At 43.8% G+C, this 12647-nt stretch overlaps 5 non-coding genes across 5 annotated transcripts; all 5 read left to right on the forward strand.

The window, feature by feature from the left end:
* Positions 1–1133: 1133 nt before the first annotated feature.
* TRNAG-CCC (transfer RNA glycine (anticodon CCC)) lies at positions 1134–1204 on the forward strand. Its single transcript has one exon. It is a non-coding gene; the product is annotated as a tRNA-Gly (tRNA).
* A 518-nt stretch (positions 1205–1722) lies between these two features.
* Positions 1723–1793, forward strand: TRNAG-CCC (transfer RNA glycine (anticodon CCC)). The gene has a single exon. It is a non-coding gene; the product is annotated as a tRNA-Gly (tRNA).
* Positions 1794–2310: 517 nt separating this feature from the next.
* TRNAG-CCC (transfer RNA glycine (anticodon CCC)) lies at positions 2311–2381 on the forward strand. Its single transcript has one exon. It is a non-coding gene; the product is annotated as a tRNA-Gly (tRNA).
* A 518-nt stretch (positions 2382–2899) lies between these two features.
* TRNAG-CCC (transfer RNA glycine (anticodon CCC)) lies at positions 2900–2970 on the forward strand. Its single transcript has one exon. It is a non-coding gene; the product is annotated as a tRNA-Gly (tRNA).
* An 8693-nt stretch (positions 2971–11663) lies between these two features.
* TRNAG-CCC (transfer RNA glycine (anticodon CCC)) lies at positions 11664–11734 on the forward strand. Its single transcript has one exon. It is a non-coding gene; the product is annotated as a tRNA-Gly (tRNA).
* Positions 11735–12647: the final 913 nt, after the last annotated feature.

The following is a 12647-nucleotide window of genomic DNA, read 5'->3' on the forward strand; positions in this document are numbered from 1 at the left end:
TGCTTCGCCAGGCACCGTAACACATATAGGATATTTATGAAAACCAAAGAATTGGGGGAATCAATTTTTAGTCACATTTCTCTAGTAAAATCTACTGTGTTCCTTAGAAAAATGTATTAAAATTGAAAATCCGAAAAAAAAATGAAATTTTGAAATTTCACCTACACTTTGTTTTAATTCCTGTGAAACACCTAAAGGGTTAACAAACTTCCAAAATGCTGTTTTGAATACTGTGAGGGGTGCAGTTTTTGAAATGGCATCATTTATGGGGGTGTCTCACATACAAGTCCCTCAAAGTCACATCAGAACTGAACTGGTCCCTAAAAAAATCAGTGTTTGAAATTTTCTTGAAAATTTGAGAATTTGCTAGTCATATTTGAAGCCTCCTAGTGTCCAAAAAAATGAAAAGGAGGTTGAAATAATAATTGCAACATAAAGTAGACATATGGTCTTTGTTAGTTATTAACTATTTTGAGTGGTATGATTATTTGTCTCACAAGCAGAAAATGTGACATTTTGCATATTGCTAAATTTTCCATTTTTTCACGATATTTTGGTATTTTTCACAAAAAAACACAGACTGTATCGACCCAAATTTACCACTAACTTGAAGTACAATGTGTCACGAGAAAACAATCTCAAAATCACTGGGATAAGTAAAAGCAAAAAAAAGTTATCCCCACTTAAGTGAGACATGTCAGATTTGAAAAAAATGGCTCTGTCAGGAACGCAAAAACTAGCTCTGTCAGGAAGGGGTTAAAAGACAATAAAAATAAGCTATTCATACAATCTTCTAATATGAGTAAAATTACATTTCTTAATTAGTTTCAAGAGCATTGCAAAGTTAATAACATGACATTTCTTGACAGTTGTATATGTATCAGTTGAACAAAACAATATATTTCATAATTTGGGAATTCTAGACTGAGGTGCAATTAGCATAATGTTACTTGAAAAGGACGGCTACATTGAAATTTCATGAAGCAAAGAAATCTATGGTTTAATTAGAAAAATCTATGCAGCAGTGCAGTTAGTACAATTTCGCTTGAAAAGGAAAGCCACATTGTGCAGTTTTGGTGAAATATCATCAATTGATTTGCATTCGCGTTGTATGTACTCTATGGCAGTCTAAAGCGCTAGTAGTGTAGGGGTATCATGCAAGATTCCCATTCTTGCGACCTGGGTTTGAGTCCCGGCTAGCGCAGGAAACAGATTTTATGCTTTCTTTTAAACTAATACAAAATGTATTAGACTAAAAATTATTTAATATTGAATGTATCTTACATGACCTGCAGACATTTTTACACACAGAATTTTTTGACAACTGTGGCAGTAACATTTGTTGTTAAAAGACAATAAAAATAAGCTATTCATACAATCTTCTAATATGAGTAAAATTACATTTCTTAATTAGTTTCAAGAGCATTGCAAAGTTAATAACATGACATTTCTTGACAGTTGTATATGTATCAGTTGAACAAAACAATATATTTCATAATTTGGGAATTCTAGACTGAGGTGCAATTAGCATAATGTTACTTGAAAAGGACGGCTACATTGAAATTTCATGAAGCAAAGAAATCTATGGTTTAATTAGAAAAATCTATGCAGCAGTGCAGTTAGTACAATTTCGCTTGAAAAGGAAAGCCACATTGTGCAGTTTTGGTGAAATATCATCAATTAATTTGCCTTCGCGTTGTATGTACTCTATGGCAGTCTAAAGCGCTAGTAGTGTAGGGGTATCATGCAAGACTCCCATTCTTGTGACCCGGGTTCGAGTCCCGGCCAGCGCAGGAAACAGATTTTATGCTTTCTTCTAAACTAATACAAAATGTATTAGTCTAAGAATTATTTAATATTGAATGTATCTTACATGACCTGCAGAAATTTTTACACACAGAATTTTTTGACAACTGTGGCAGTAACATTTGTTGTAAAAGACAATAAAAATAAGCTATTCATACAATCTTCTAATATGAGTAAAATTACATTTCTTAATTAGTTTCAAGAGCATTGCAAAGTTAATAACATGACATTTCTTGACATTTGCATATGTATCAGTTGAACAAAACAATTTATTTCATAATTTGGAAATTCTAGACTGAGGTGCAATTAGCATAATGTTACTTGAAAAGGACGGCTACATTGAAATTTCATGAAGCAAAGAAATCTATGGTTTAATTAGAAAAATCTATGCAGCAGTGCAGTTAGTACAATTTCGCTTGAAAAGGAAAGCCACATTGTGCAGTTTTGGTGAAATATCATCAATTGATTTGCATTCGCGTTGTATGTACTCTATGGCAGTCTAAAGCGCTAGTAGTGTAGGGGTATCATGCAAGATTCCCATTCTTGCGACCCGGGTTTGAGTCCTGGCTAGCGCAGGAAACTGATTTTATGCTTTCTTTTAAACTAATACAAAATGTATTAGTCTAAGAATTATTTAATATTGAATGTATCTTACATGACCTGCAGAAATTTTTACACACAGAATTTTTTGACAACTGTGGCAGTAACATTTGTTGTTAAAAGACAATAAAATTAAGCTATTCATACAATCTTCTAATATGAGTAAAATTACATTTCTTAATTAGTTTCAAGAGCATTGTAAAGTTAATAACATGACATTTCTTGACATTTGTATATGTATCAGTTGAACAAAACAATTTATTTCATAATTTGGAAATTCTAGACTGAGGTGCAATTAGCATAATGTTACTTGAAAAGGACGGCTACATTGAAATTTCATGAAGCAAAGAAATCTATGGTTTAATTAGAAAAATGTATGCAGCAGTGCAGTTAGTACAATTTCGCTTGAAAAGGAAAGCCACATTGTGCAGTTTTGGTGAAATATCATCAATTGATTTGCGTTCGCGTTGTATGTACTTTATGGCAGTCTAAAGCGCTAGTAGTGTAGGGGTATCATGCAAGATTCCCATTCTTGCGACCCGGGTTCGAGTCCCGGCTAGCGCAGGAAACCGATTTTATGCTTTCTTTTAAACTAATACAAAATGTATTAGTCTAAGAATTATTTAATATTGAATGTATCTTACATGACCTGCAGAAATTTTTACACACAGAATTTTTTGACAACTGTGGCAGTAACATTTGTTGTTAACCCCTTCCCGACATTTGACGTACATTTACGTCATGGTCGGGAAGTACTTCCCGACACATGGCATAAATGTACGTCATGGTTTGTAACTGTCACTGCGTCTATAGACGCAGTGACAGTTAGGTGATGTCTGCTGTCCCTGACAGCAGACATCCCCCCTCGCCGCCCGGGGGGGGCAGGGGTGCCCCCCCCGGTCGGCGATCGCTGTGATTGGCTGTTCAAATCTGAACAGCCATTCACAGCGTTTCCTGTGTTACCGGCGGCTAAGCCGCTCGGTAACACAGAAAACGGTGGTGATCGGTGCAGCACCGATCACCACCGAGCGGCAGCACCCCCCTCCCACCCGCCGGGCACTCACCCGGCAGCAGCAGCAGCTCCCCCGGCTCCACCGCTACGTCCGGAGCGCACGCTGCGCTCCCCTCCTCCCCCCTCCCCCCCGCAGCAGCAGCAGCAGCAGCATCATGCTGCTGCTGGAAAAGTATAAAATAAAATGAAAAATGTGCAAATGTGTATATATATATATATATATATATATATATACACACACATATATATATATATATATATATATATATGTGTGTGTGTATATATATATGTATATATATGTATATATATATATATATATATATACACACATATATATATATATATATATGTGTGTGTGTGTGTGTGTGTGTGTGTGTGTGCGTATACCGCACCGATCACCAACGATCGCCAGCCCCCCCCCCCCTCCCACCCGGCAGCCCCCCTCCCTCCCACCCACCCGGCTGCCGCAGCGCCAGCACCCCTCCCACCCCCCCGCCAGCCGCAGCGCCAGCCCCCCTCCCAAAGCTGGTGACCAAAATGGGGTCACTTGTGGGGGGGTTCCACTGTATTGGTGCTTCGGGGGTCTTGCTAATGCGACATAGCACCCGCCATTCATTCCACCACCAAAAATCACTCCTTCCCTTCTGAGTCCTGCCATGCACCCAACTGGTATTTTTTGGTCACATGTGAGGCATTGCCGTACCCGGGAGAAATTGGGGCACAGATTTTGGGGTGCTTTGTCTCCTTCATTCCTTGTGAAAATTAAAAATTTTGAGCCAGAACTGCATTTTTGTGTAAAAAAATATTTTTTCTTACACAAAAATGCAGATCTGGCTCAAAATTTTTCATTTTCACAAGGAATGAAGGAGACAAAGCACCCCAAAATCTGTGCCCCAATTTCTCCCGGGTACGGCAATGCCTCACATGTGACCAAAAAATACCAGTTGGGTGCATGGCAGGACTCAGAAGGGAAGGAGTGATTTTTGGATTTTGCAGCACAGATTCTGGTTGAATGACCCCCGAAACACCCATACAGTGGAACCCCCCCACAAGTGACCCTATTTTGCAAACTACACCCCTCAGGGAATTCATCTAGGGGTATAGAGTACATTTCAAACCCCCCGGGGTTTCACCAATTTTGATACAACTGAGCTGTGAAAATGAAAAATTATTTTTTTTCATTTTCACTGCCCAGTTGTACCACAATTGGTGAAACCCCTGGGGGTTTGAAATGTACACTATACCCCTAGATGAATTCCCTGAGGGGTGTAGTTTGCAAAATGGGGTCACTTGTGGGGGGGTTCCTAACTTTTAGCATCTTATGGTGCCTAGAAACCTACATGGTGCCTAAAAAATAATCTCATAAAAAGGAGGCTCCAAAATCAAGTAGGTGCTCCTTCTATTATGAAGCCGGTGGTTTGGTCACCGTGCACACTAGGGCCACATATTGTCAGGAACCAGTCTGTTTTGTTTTCTGTCAGTTTCTGTTTGGCATTTTGACTCACTGGTGACCTCCAGTGGCAGGTCTGTTGCCATTACAGCTTTGTGTTCTGGGAGCTTAGTTTATTCACTAGGCTGTGAGATATTAAGCTAATTAAGCACTAGCCTGGGAGCTCCCTGAATCTTCAGGTGTAATTAATCACCTGAGCCCTTTATAGGGCAGGCTCACCTGCAGTATTCTGCCAGTGATAGCTTCCTGTTTACCCATGTTTAGTTCCTGTGGAGAGAACTCTGTCAGCTCTCAGCTTCGCTACCTGGTTCCCTGTTACATCTGCTGTTTGGATCTTAGGATTTATCCTCTGCAGCTCATTGCTCACTGAAGCATCGGCCTGTATTACCCGGTCCCTGGAGCATTGTTGCTCCAGTCTTTGAAGTGTCCTGGTGTATACTCCTGCTCTCTTGTCTCCCAGCCTGCTTGGATCATCATCCTGTCCTGGGCCAGAGCCTGCACCTGTCCACGTTACCTCTCTGCCTGTGGGTCACGTAAGTGCTCCGTTGGAGCCTGCTGGTTATTCCTTATACCATCTTTGGCCCGCCGTGGCCTTACCCTCCCCGGGAGGTTATCCTATTGTTTCCTCTGCGTTCCTCCCTCCAGTTCTCTGTCTCCCCAGTGTCGTCAGGCAGGGGTTCCCCTCTTTTCCACCTTTCCCTGGTTTTGGGGAGTAGTTGTCGTATTCTGTGTTCCCCGTGTATTTGGCGTTTGCGACTGGGTCGCTCTGTCCCGTCCTTGGCCCGGTGCCGGTCAGTTAGGGGTTTTTTCCAGCTAGGCCCGCTAGTCAGTGTTTCCTCTTGTGTCGCCCCCTGGTGGTCGTTTTCCCCTTGTCATTTCCTAACACCTGGCTGCATCGGGGTCTGAGCCGGCTTAACCAGCTCATTCGAACGCGGCGGCTACAGGCGAAGCCTAGCTCTCTGCAGGGGTTTACCACCTACCCGGGGGACTCAATAGAGTCAGAGTAGGTTTCGCTGTGGCCGTCCTAAACAGCGGTCCCAGCTGCTGGGCTCACGCCTATCTGTCCGTCTTCCGCAGTCTGGGAGGTCACGTGGTGCCTCGCCAGGCAACGTGACACCCACCTCAGTCCACTGCGTCACGGGGTGCTTCGCCAGGCACCGTAACATTATCACTGGCCATACCGATATATGCATGTGTTCACAGTAGTCATAGGTATACATGCATATATAAAATTTTGTTTCAAGGTGATTTGGGGGTTTTTTGACTGGTAGCGGGACTTATAGATTTGTCCATATTAAGATTTTTTTTTTTCTTCCCGCATTTTGCCCGTTACAGGGTTTTGCTTTATTCCGCTTGCCCAGTTGGTCTGGTCTGTTTGTTTCATTGCTGTACTTAATCATGCAGGCCTTGCAAGCCTCCTTGATGGCCTTAAATACGGCCTTTACAGAATTAAAACCTGAGCGGGTTAAGGGTCTGCAGCAGTCATTTCTGCAATTGCAAGATCTGTTAACCCAAATTTTCCTGGATCTGTCTGAGGTTTTTGGGGCTCAACCAGCTCCTAGGGAGACCCTGGCTAAGGGGGTAGTCAGTCAAACTTCAGATCAGGAGATTCAGAAGGGACATAGAAGTTTTTTACGGCCAAGGCTCACACCAGAAGAGCGGCGACGGCGTAAAGACTTTAACCTATGTCTGTATTGTGGGGAATCAGGCCACTTTCTCCAGTATTGCGAATTGCGCAGACCTGGTGGTGGTACTGGTAAGGGTTTTCCTCAATCCAAGTGGTATCAGGAGATTACAACTATGCCTATCTCCTCTAAGCAGGAGGAGCCTGACCACACACCCCACATACGTAACGCTCCGACTTACAACTGGGGTCCTAAGACTAGAGCGCCCCATGTTGAGGTATGGAACCAGACGGGAATGTGGAATTCATCCACAAAGATTCCAGACAGAAAGACGTTGGATACTAATCTTCCAGTCAGGGAGATCAACGTTCTTTCAATGTTGGAGTTGCTAAGTCCTGTAGAGGAGTCTCAGGTTTTTCCCTCAAAAGGGGCTTCAAGTGGCATAATCCCAGAGGGGGTCCTTGAAACAGTCGCCCCTAAGAGGGTCTTGGGGAACTTAACCCCACATGGAGTTATGGAGGTCATTGCTCCTGATGAGGCCTTGGGAGGCATAACTCCGAAAAAAGAATCCCTGACATCAGTCTCAGCCGGGATTTCTAGTGACATCTTCCACGATCTTGGGGTTCTCGGTGTTGCCTCTGAGGTTGTGGATCCAGGAGTCCCGGTCTCCTTAGGCGAGTCCGATGCCGGGGGCTCATCTAGTGGCAAGGGCGCTTGGGGCTCATTGAACGTTTGTGGTGCTCGAGGTCAGTCGAGCCAATTTGATGCCCAAGGCCCGCCGGGCGTGTCTGATGATACTCCTAACACTCCATACTTCGATGGAGATTTGGCCCAGCTCCGACCAATTGCTCAGCAATTCCTTGCTGGAATGGACTTCTCACATAATGTGAAGATAACTCCTGCTTCTGCTGTCCGTTATCTCTTATCATGCTTTAGAGGAGGAGCTTTGGAGTGGGTTAAACCTCTCATAGAGGCTGACGATCCCATCCTAAGGGATCTTCCGGGTTTCCTAAAAACCGTGCGGAAAGTGTTCAGCCCAAAGGCCGTAGCCCCGAGTGGGGGCCCAAAGGCCGTAGCCCCGAGTGGGGGCCCAAAGGCCGTAGCCCCGAGTGGGGGCCCAAAGGCCGTAGCCCCGAGTGGGGGCCCAAAGGCCGTAGCCCCGAGTGGGGGCCCAAAGGCCGTAGCCCCGAGTGGGGGCCCAAAGGCCGTAGCCCCGAGTGGGGGCCCAAAGGCCGGTTTCGCCCCAGAAGGTGGGCAAGTCTGTTTCGCCCCAGAAGGTGGGCAAGTCTGTTTCGCCCCAGAAGGTGGGCAAGTCTGTTTCGCCCCAGAAGGTGGGCAAGTCTGTTTCGCCCCAGAAGGTGGGCAAGTCTGTTTCGCCCCAGAAGGTGGGCAAGTCTGTTTCGCCCCAGAAGGTGGGCAAGTCTGTTTCGCCCCAGAAGGTGGGCAAGTCTGTTTCGCCCCAGAAGGTGGGCAAGTCTGTTTCGCCCCAGAAGGTGGGCAAGTCTGTTTCGCCCCAGAAGGTGGGCAAGTCTGTTTCGCCCCAGAAGGTGGGCAAGTCTGTTCGGTCCCTGAGGGGGACTCTGCCAGTCCGGTCCCTGAGGGGGACTCTGCCAGTCCGGTCCCTGAGGGGGACTCTGCCAGTCCGGTCCCTGAGGGGGACTCTGCCAGTCCGGTCCCTGAGGGGGACTCTGCCAGTCCGGTCCCTGAGGGGGACTCTGCCAGTCCGGTCCCTGAGGGGGACTCTGTCTGTCCGGTCCCGGAAGGGGGCTCAGTCCATTTTGCCCCAAGAGGTACCTTTGAGGCTGAATCCCTGGAAAGGGCGGCCATCTCCTTGGCTGAGGTCCCAAAGACCACAGCCTCAGCAAAGGACTTGAGAGCCATAAACCCAGTTGGGGTCTCGGTCAGGCCAGCTTCCAGGGAGACTTCTGAAGTTTTAACTTCTAGTGGGGTCGTTCACACAGAGAATTCCAGTTCTGAGGTCCCAGAGGTGGATGGCCCTACGTCCATCGTATTTGATGGAGATCTTGCCCATTTTATTGCCCTGGTTGGACACTATGTTTCCTTGTTTGAATCAGAACCATCTTCAGGGGTCACTTGGGCTAACATTGTGGACCTCATCATTTCTGCCTTTAGGGGTAGACCTCAGACATGGGCCTACGAGCGGATCAATTCTGGTGACCCTTGTATCCGAGACCTATCTTCTTTCTGTGATGCAGTTATTAAGAAGTTCAGTCCCAAAAAGAAGGATGGGGTTCCACCAGCTCCTGGAAATGTGGTGCCCAGCATAAGCCAGGGGCTTAAGGACCTGGCTTCTGGAGACTCACAGTCTCTGTTTGTTCGTTCTTCTGCCTCATCGCTTGGTCCGGAATCCAGGAGTTTAGCTATTGGTTTTGTCTCACTGACTCCTGACAAAATATTTTTGGACACATCTGGTACCTGTAATTCTGGGTCTAGGGAATCCAATAAGAGTTCTGCCTATGGCCAATTAAGACATTCTTCCCTTTCTGAGATTCCTTCCGTTAAAAAGACTCTCATGATCTCCTCAGATCGAGACTTCAACTCTGTTACTGATTTGGTAACCCATAGCTGTGATTTGATAGAAGGTACCATCAGATCTGATAATGTGTGGGGCCTTAAACTGCTGATTCCATCAAAATCTAGGAAAAAGAAAAAGAAGAAGCATTAATCTTTTTCCGCTTTCCTGGATCATCTTGTTTGTCTTTTTGGTTGTGTCCTGTGGTCACCCTCTAGGGGGGGCACTGAGACAAGCCGTGGTTTTAACTTGTGTTAACCTTTTTGTTGCCTTTGCCCTGTTATCCAGAATCCAGATACATTTAATTTTTGGAGGTCTGGATTTTGGGGTCTGTCGACCCCTCCTCAAGGGGGGGGTACTGTCAGGAACCAGTCTGTTTTGTTTTCTGTCAGTTTCTGTTTGGCATTTTGACTCACTGGTGACCTCCAGTGGCAGGTCTGTTGCCATTACAGCTTTGTGTTCTGGGAGCTTAGTTTATTCACTAGGCTGTGAGATATTAAGCTAATTAAGCACTAGCCTGGGAGCTCCCTGAATCTTCAGGTGTAATTAATCACCTGAGCCCTTTATAGGGCAGGCTCACCTGCAGTATTCTGCCAGTGATAGCTTCCTGTTTACCCATGTTTAGTTCCTGTGGAGAGAACTCTGTCAGCTCTCAGCTTCGCTACCTGGTTCCCTGTTACATCTGCTGTTTGGATCTTAGGATTTATCCTCTGCAGCTCATTGCTCACTGAAGCATCGGCCTGTATTACCCGGTCCCTGGAGCATTGTTGCTCCAGTCTTTGAAGTGTCCTGGTGTATACTCCTGCTCTCTTGTCTCCCAGCCTGCTTGGATCATCATCCTGTCCTGGGCCAGAGCCTGCACCTGTCCACGTTACCTCTCTGCCTGTGGGTCACGTAAGTGCTCCGTTGGAGCCTGCTGGTTATTCCTTATACCATCTTTGGCCCGCCGTGGCCTTACCCTCCCCGGGAGGTTATCCTATTGTTTCCTCTGCGTTCCTCCCTCCAGTTCTTTGTCTCCCCAGTGTCGTCAGGCAGGGGTTCCCCTCTTTTCCACCTTTCCCTGGTTTTGGGGAGTAGTTGTCGTATTCTGTGTTCCCCGTGTATTTGGCGTTTGCGACTGGGTCGCTCTGTCCCGTCCTTGGCCCGGTGCCGGTCAGTTAGGGGTTTTTTCCAGCTAGGCCCGCTAGTCAGTGTTTCCTCTTGTGTCGCCCCCTGGTGGTCGTTTTCCCCTTGTCATTTCCTAACACCTGGCTGCATCGGGGTCTGAGCCGGCTTAACCAGCTCATTCGAACGCGGCGGCTACAGGCGAAGCCTAGCTCTCTGCAGGGGTTTACCACCTACCCGGGGGACTCAATAGAGTCAGAGTAGGTTTCGCTGTGGCCGTCCTAAACAGCGGTCCCAGCTGCTGGGCTCACGCCTATCTGTCCGTCTTCCGCAGTCTGGGAGGTCACGTGGTGCCTCGCCAGGCAACGTGACACCCACCTCAGTCCACTGCGTCACGGGGTGCTTCGCCAGGCACCGTAACACATATAGGATATTTATGAAAACCAAAGAATTGGGGGAATCAATTTTTAGTCACATTTCTCTAGTAAAATCTACTGTGTTCCTTAGAAAAATGTATTAAAATTGAAAATCCGAAAAAAAAATGAAATTTTGAAATTTCACCTACACTTTGTTTTAATTCCTGTGAAACACCTAAAGGGTTAACAAACTTCCAAAATGCTGTTTTGAATACTGTGAGGGGTGCAGTTTTTGAAATGGCATCATTTATGGGGGTGTCTCACATACAAGTCCCTCAAAGTCACATCAGAACTGAACTGGTCCCTAAAAAAATCAGTGTTTGAAATTTTCTTGAAAATTTGAGAATTTGCTAGTCATATTTGAAGCCTCCTAGTGTCCAAAAAAATGAAAAGGAGGTTGAAATAATAATTGCAACATAAAGTAGACATATGGTCTTTGTTAGTTATTAACTATTTTGAGTGGTATGATTATTTGTCTCACAAGCAGAAAATGTGACATTTTGCATATTGCTAAATTTTCCATTTTTTCACGATATTTTGGTATTTTTCACAAAAAAACACAGACTGTATCGACCCAAATTTACCACTAACTTGAAGTACAATGTGTCACGAGAAAACAATCTCAAAATCACTGGGATAAGTAAAAGCAAAAAAAAGTTATCCCCACTTAAGTGAGACATGTCAGATTTGAAAAAAATGGCTCTGTCAGGAACGCAAAAACTAGCTCTGTCAGGAAGGGGTTAAAAGACAATAAAAATAAGCTATTCATACAATCTTCTAATATGAGTAAAATTACATTTCTTAATTAGTTTCAAGAGCATTGCAAAGTTAATAACATGACATTTCTTGACAGTTGTATATGTATCAGTTGAACAAAACAATATATTTCATAATTTGGGAATTCTAGACTGAGGTGCAATTAGCATAATGTTACTTGAAAAGGACGGCTACATTGAAATTTCATGAAGCAAAGAAATCTATGGTTTAATTAGAAAAATCTATGCAGCAGTGCAGTTAGTACAATTTCGCTTGAAAAGGAAAGCCACATTGTGCAGTTTTGGTGAAATATCATCAATTGATTTGCATTCGCGTTGTATGTACTCTATGGCAGTCTAAAGCGCTAGTAGTGTAGGGGTATCATGCAAGATTCCCATTCTTGCGACCTGGGTTTGAGTCCCGGCTAGCGCAGGAAACAGATTTTATGCTTTCTTTTAAACTAATACAAAATGTATTAGACTAAAAATTATTTAATATTGAATGTATCTTACATGACCTGCAGACATTTTTACACACAGAATTTTTTGACAACTGTGGCAGTAACATTTGTTGTTAAAAGACAATAAAAATAAGCTATTCATACAATCTTCTAATATGAGTAAAATTACATTTCTTAATTAGTTTCAAGAGCATTGTAAAGTTAATAACATGACATTTCTTAACATTTGTATATGTATCAGTTGAACAAAACAATATATTTCATAATTTGGGAATTCTAGACTGAGGTGCAATTAGCATAATGTTACTTGAAAAGGACGGCTACATTGAAATTTCATGAAGCAAAGAAATCTATGGTTTAATTAAAAAAATCTATGCAGCAGTGCAGTTAGTACAATTTCTCTTGAAAAGGAAAGCCACATTGTGCAGTTTTGGTGAAATATCATCAATTGATTTGTGTTTGCGGTGTATGTACTCTATGGCAGTCTAAAGCGCTAGTAGTATAGGGGTATCATGCAAGATTCCCATTATTGCGACCTGGGTTCGAGTCCCGGCTAGCGCAGGAAACAGATTTTATGCTTTCTTTTAAACTAATACAAAATGTATTAGACTAAGAATTATTTAATATTGAATGTATCTTACATGACCTGCAGAAATTTTTACACACAGAATTTTTTGACAACTGTGGCAGTAACATTTGTTGTTAAAAGACAATAAAAATAAGCTATTCATACAATCTTCTAATATGAGTAAAATTACAATTCTTAATTAGTTTCAAGAGCATTGCAAAGTTAATAACATGACATTTCTTGACATTTGTATATGTATCAGTTGAACAAAACAATATATTTCATAATTTGGGAATTCTAGACTGAGGTGCAATTAG

This window comes from Crinia signifera, chromosome 6, assembly GCF_055691185.1.
Source record: "Crinia signifera chromosome 6, ASM5569118v1, whole genome shotgun sequence".
NCBI classification, from domain to species: Eukaryota; Metazoa; Chordata; class Amphibia; order Anura; family Myobatrachidae; genus Crinia; species Crinia signifera.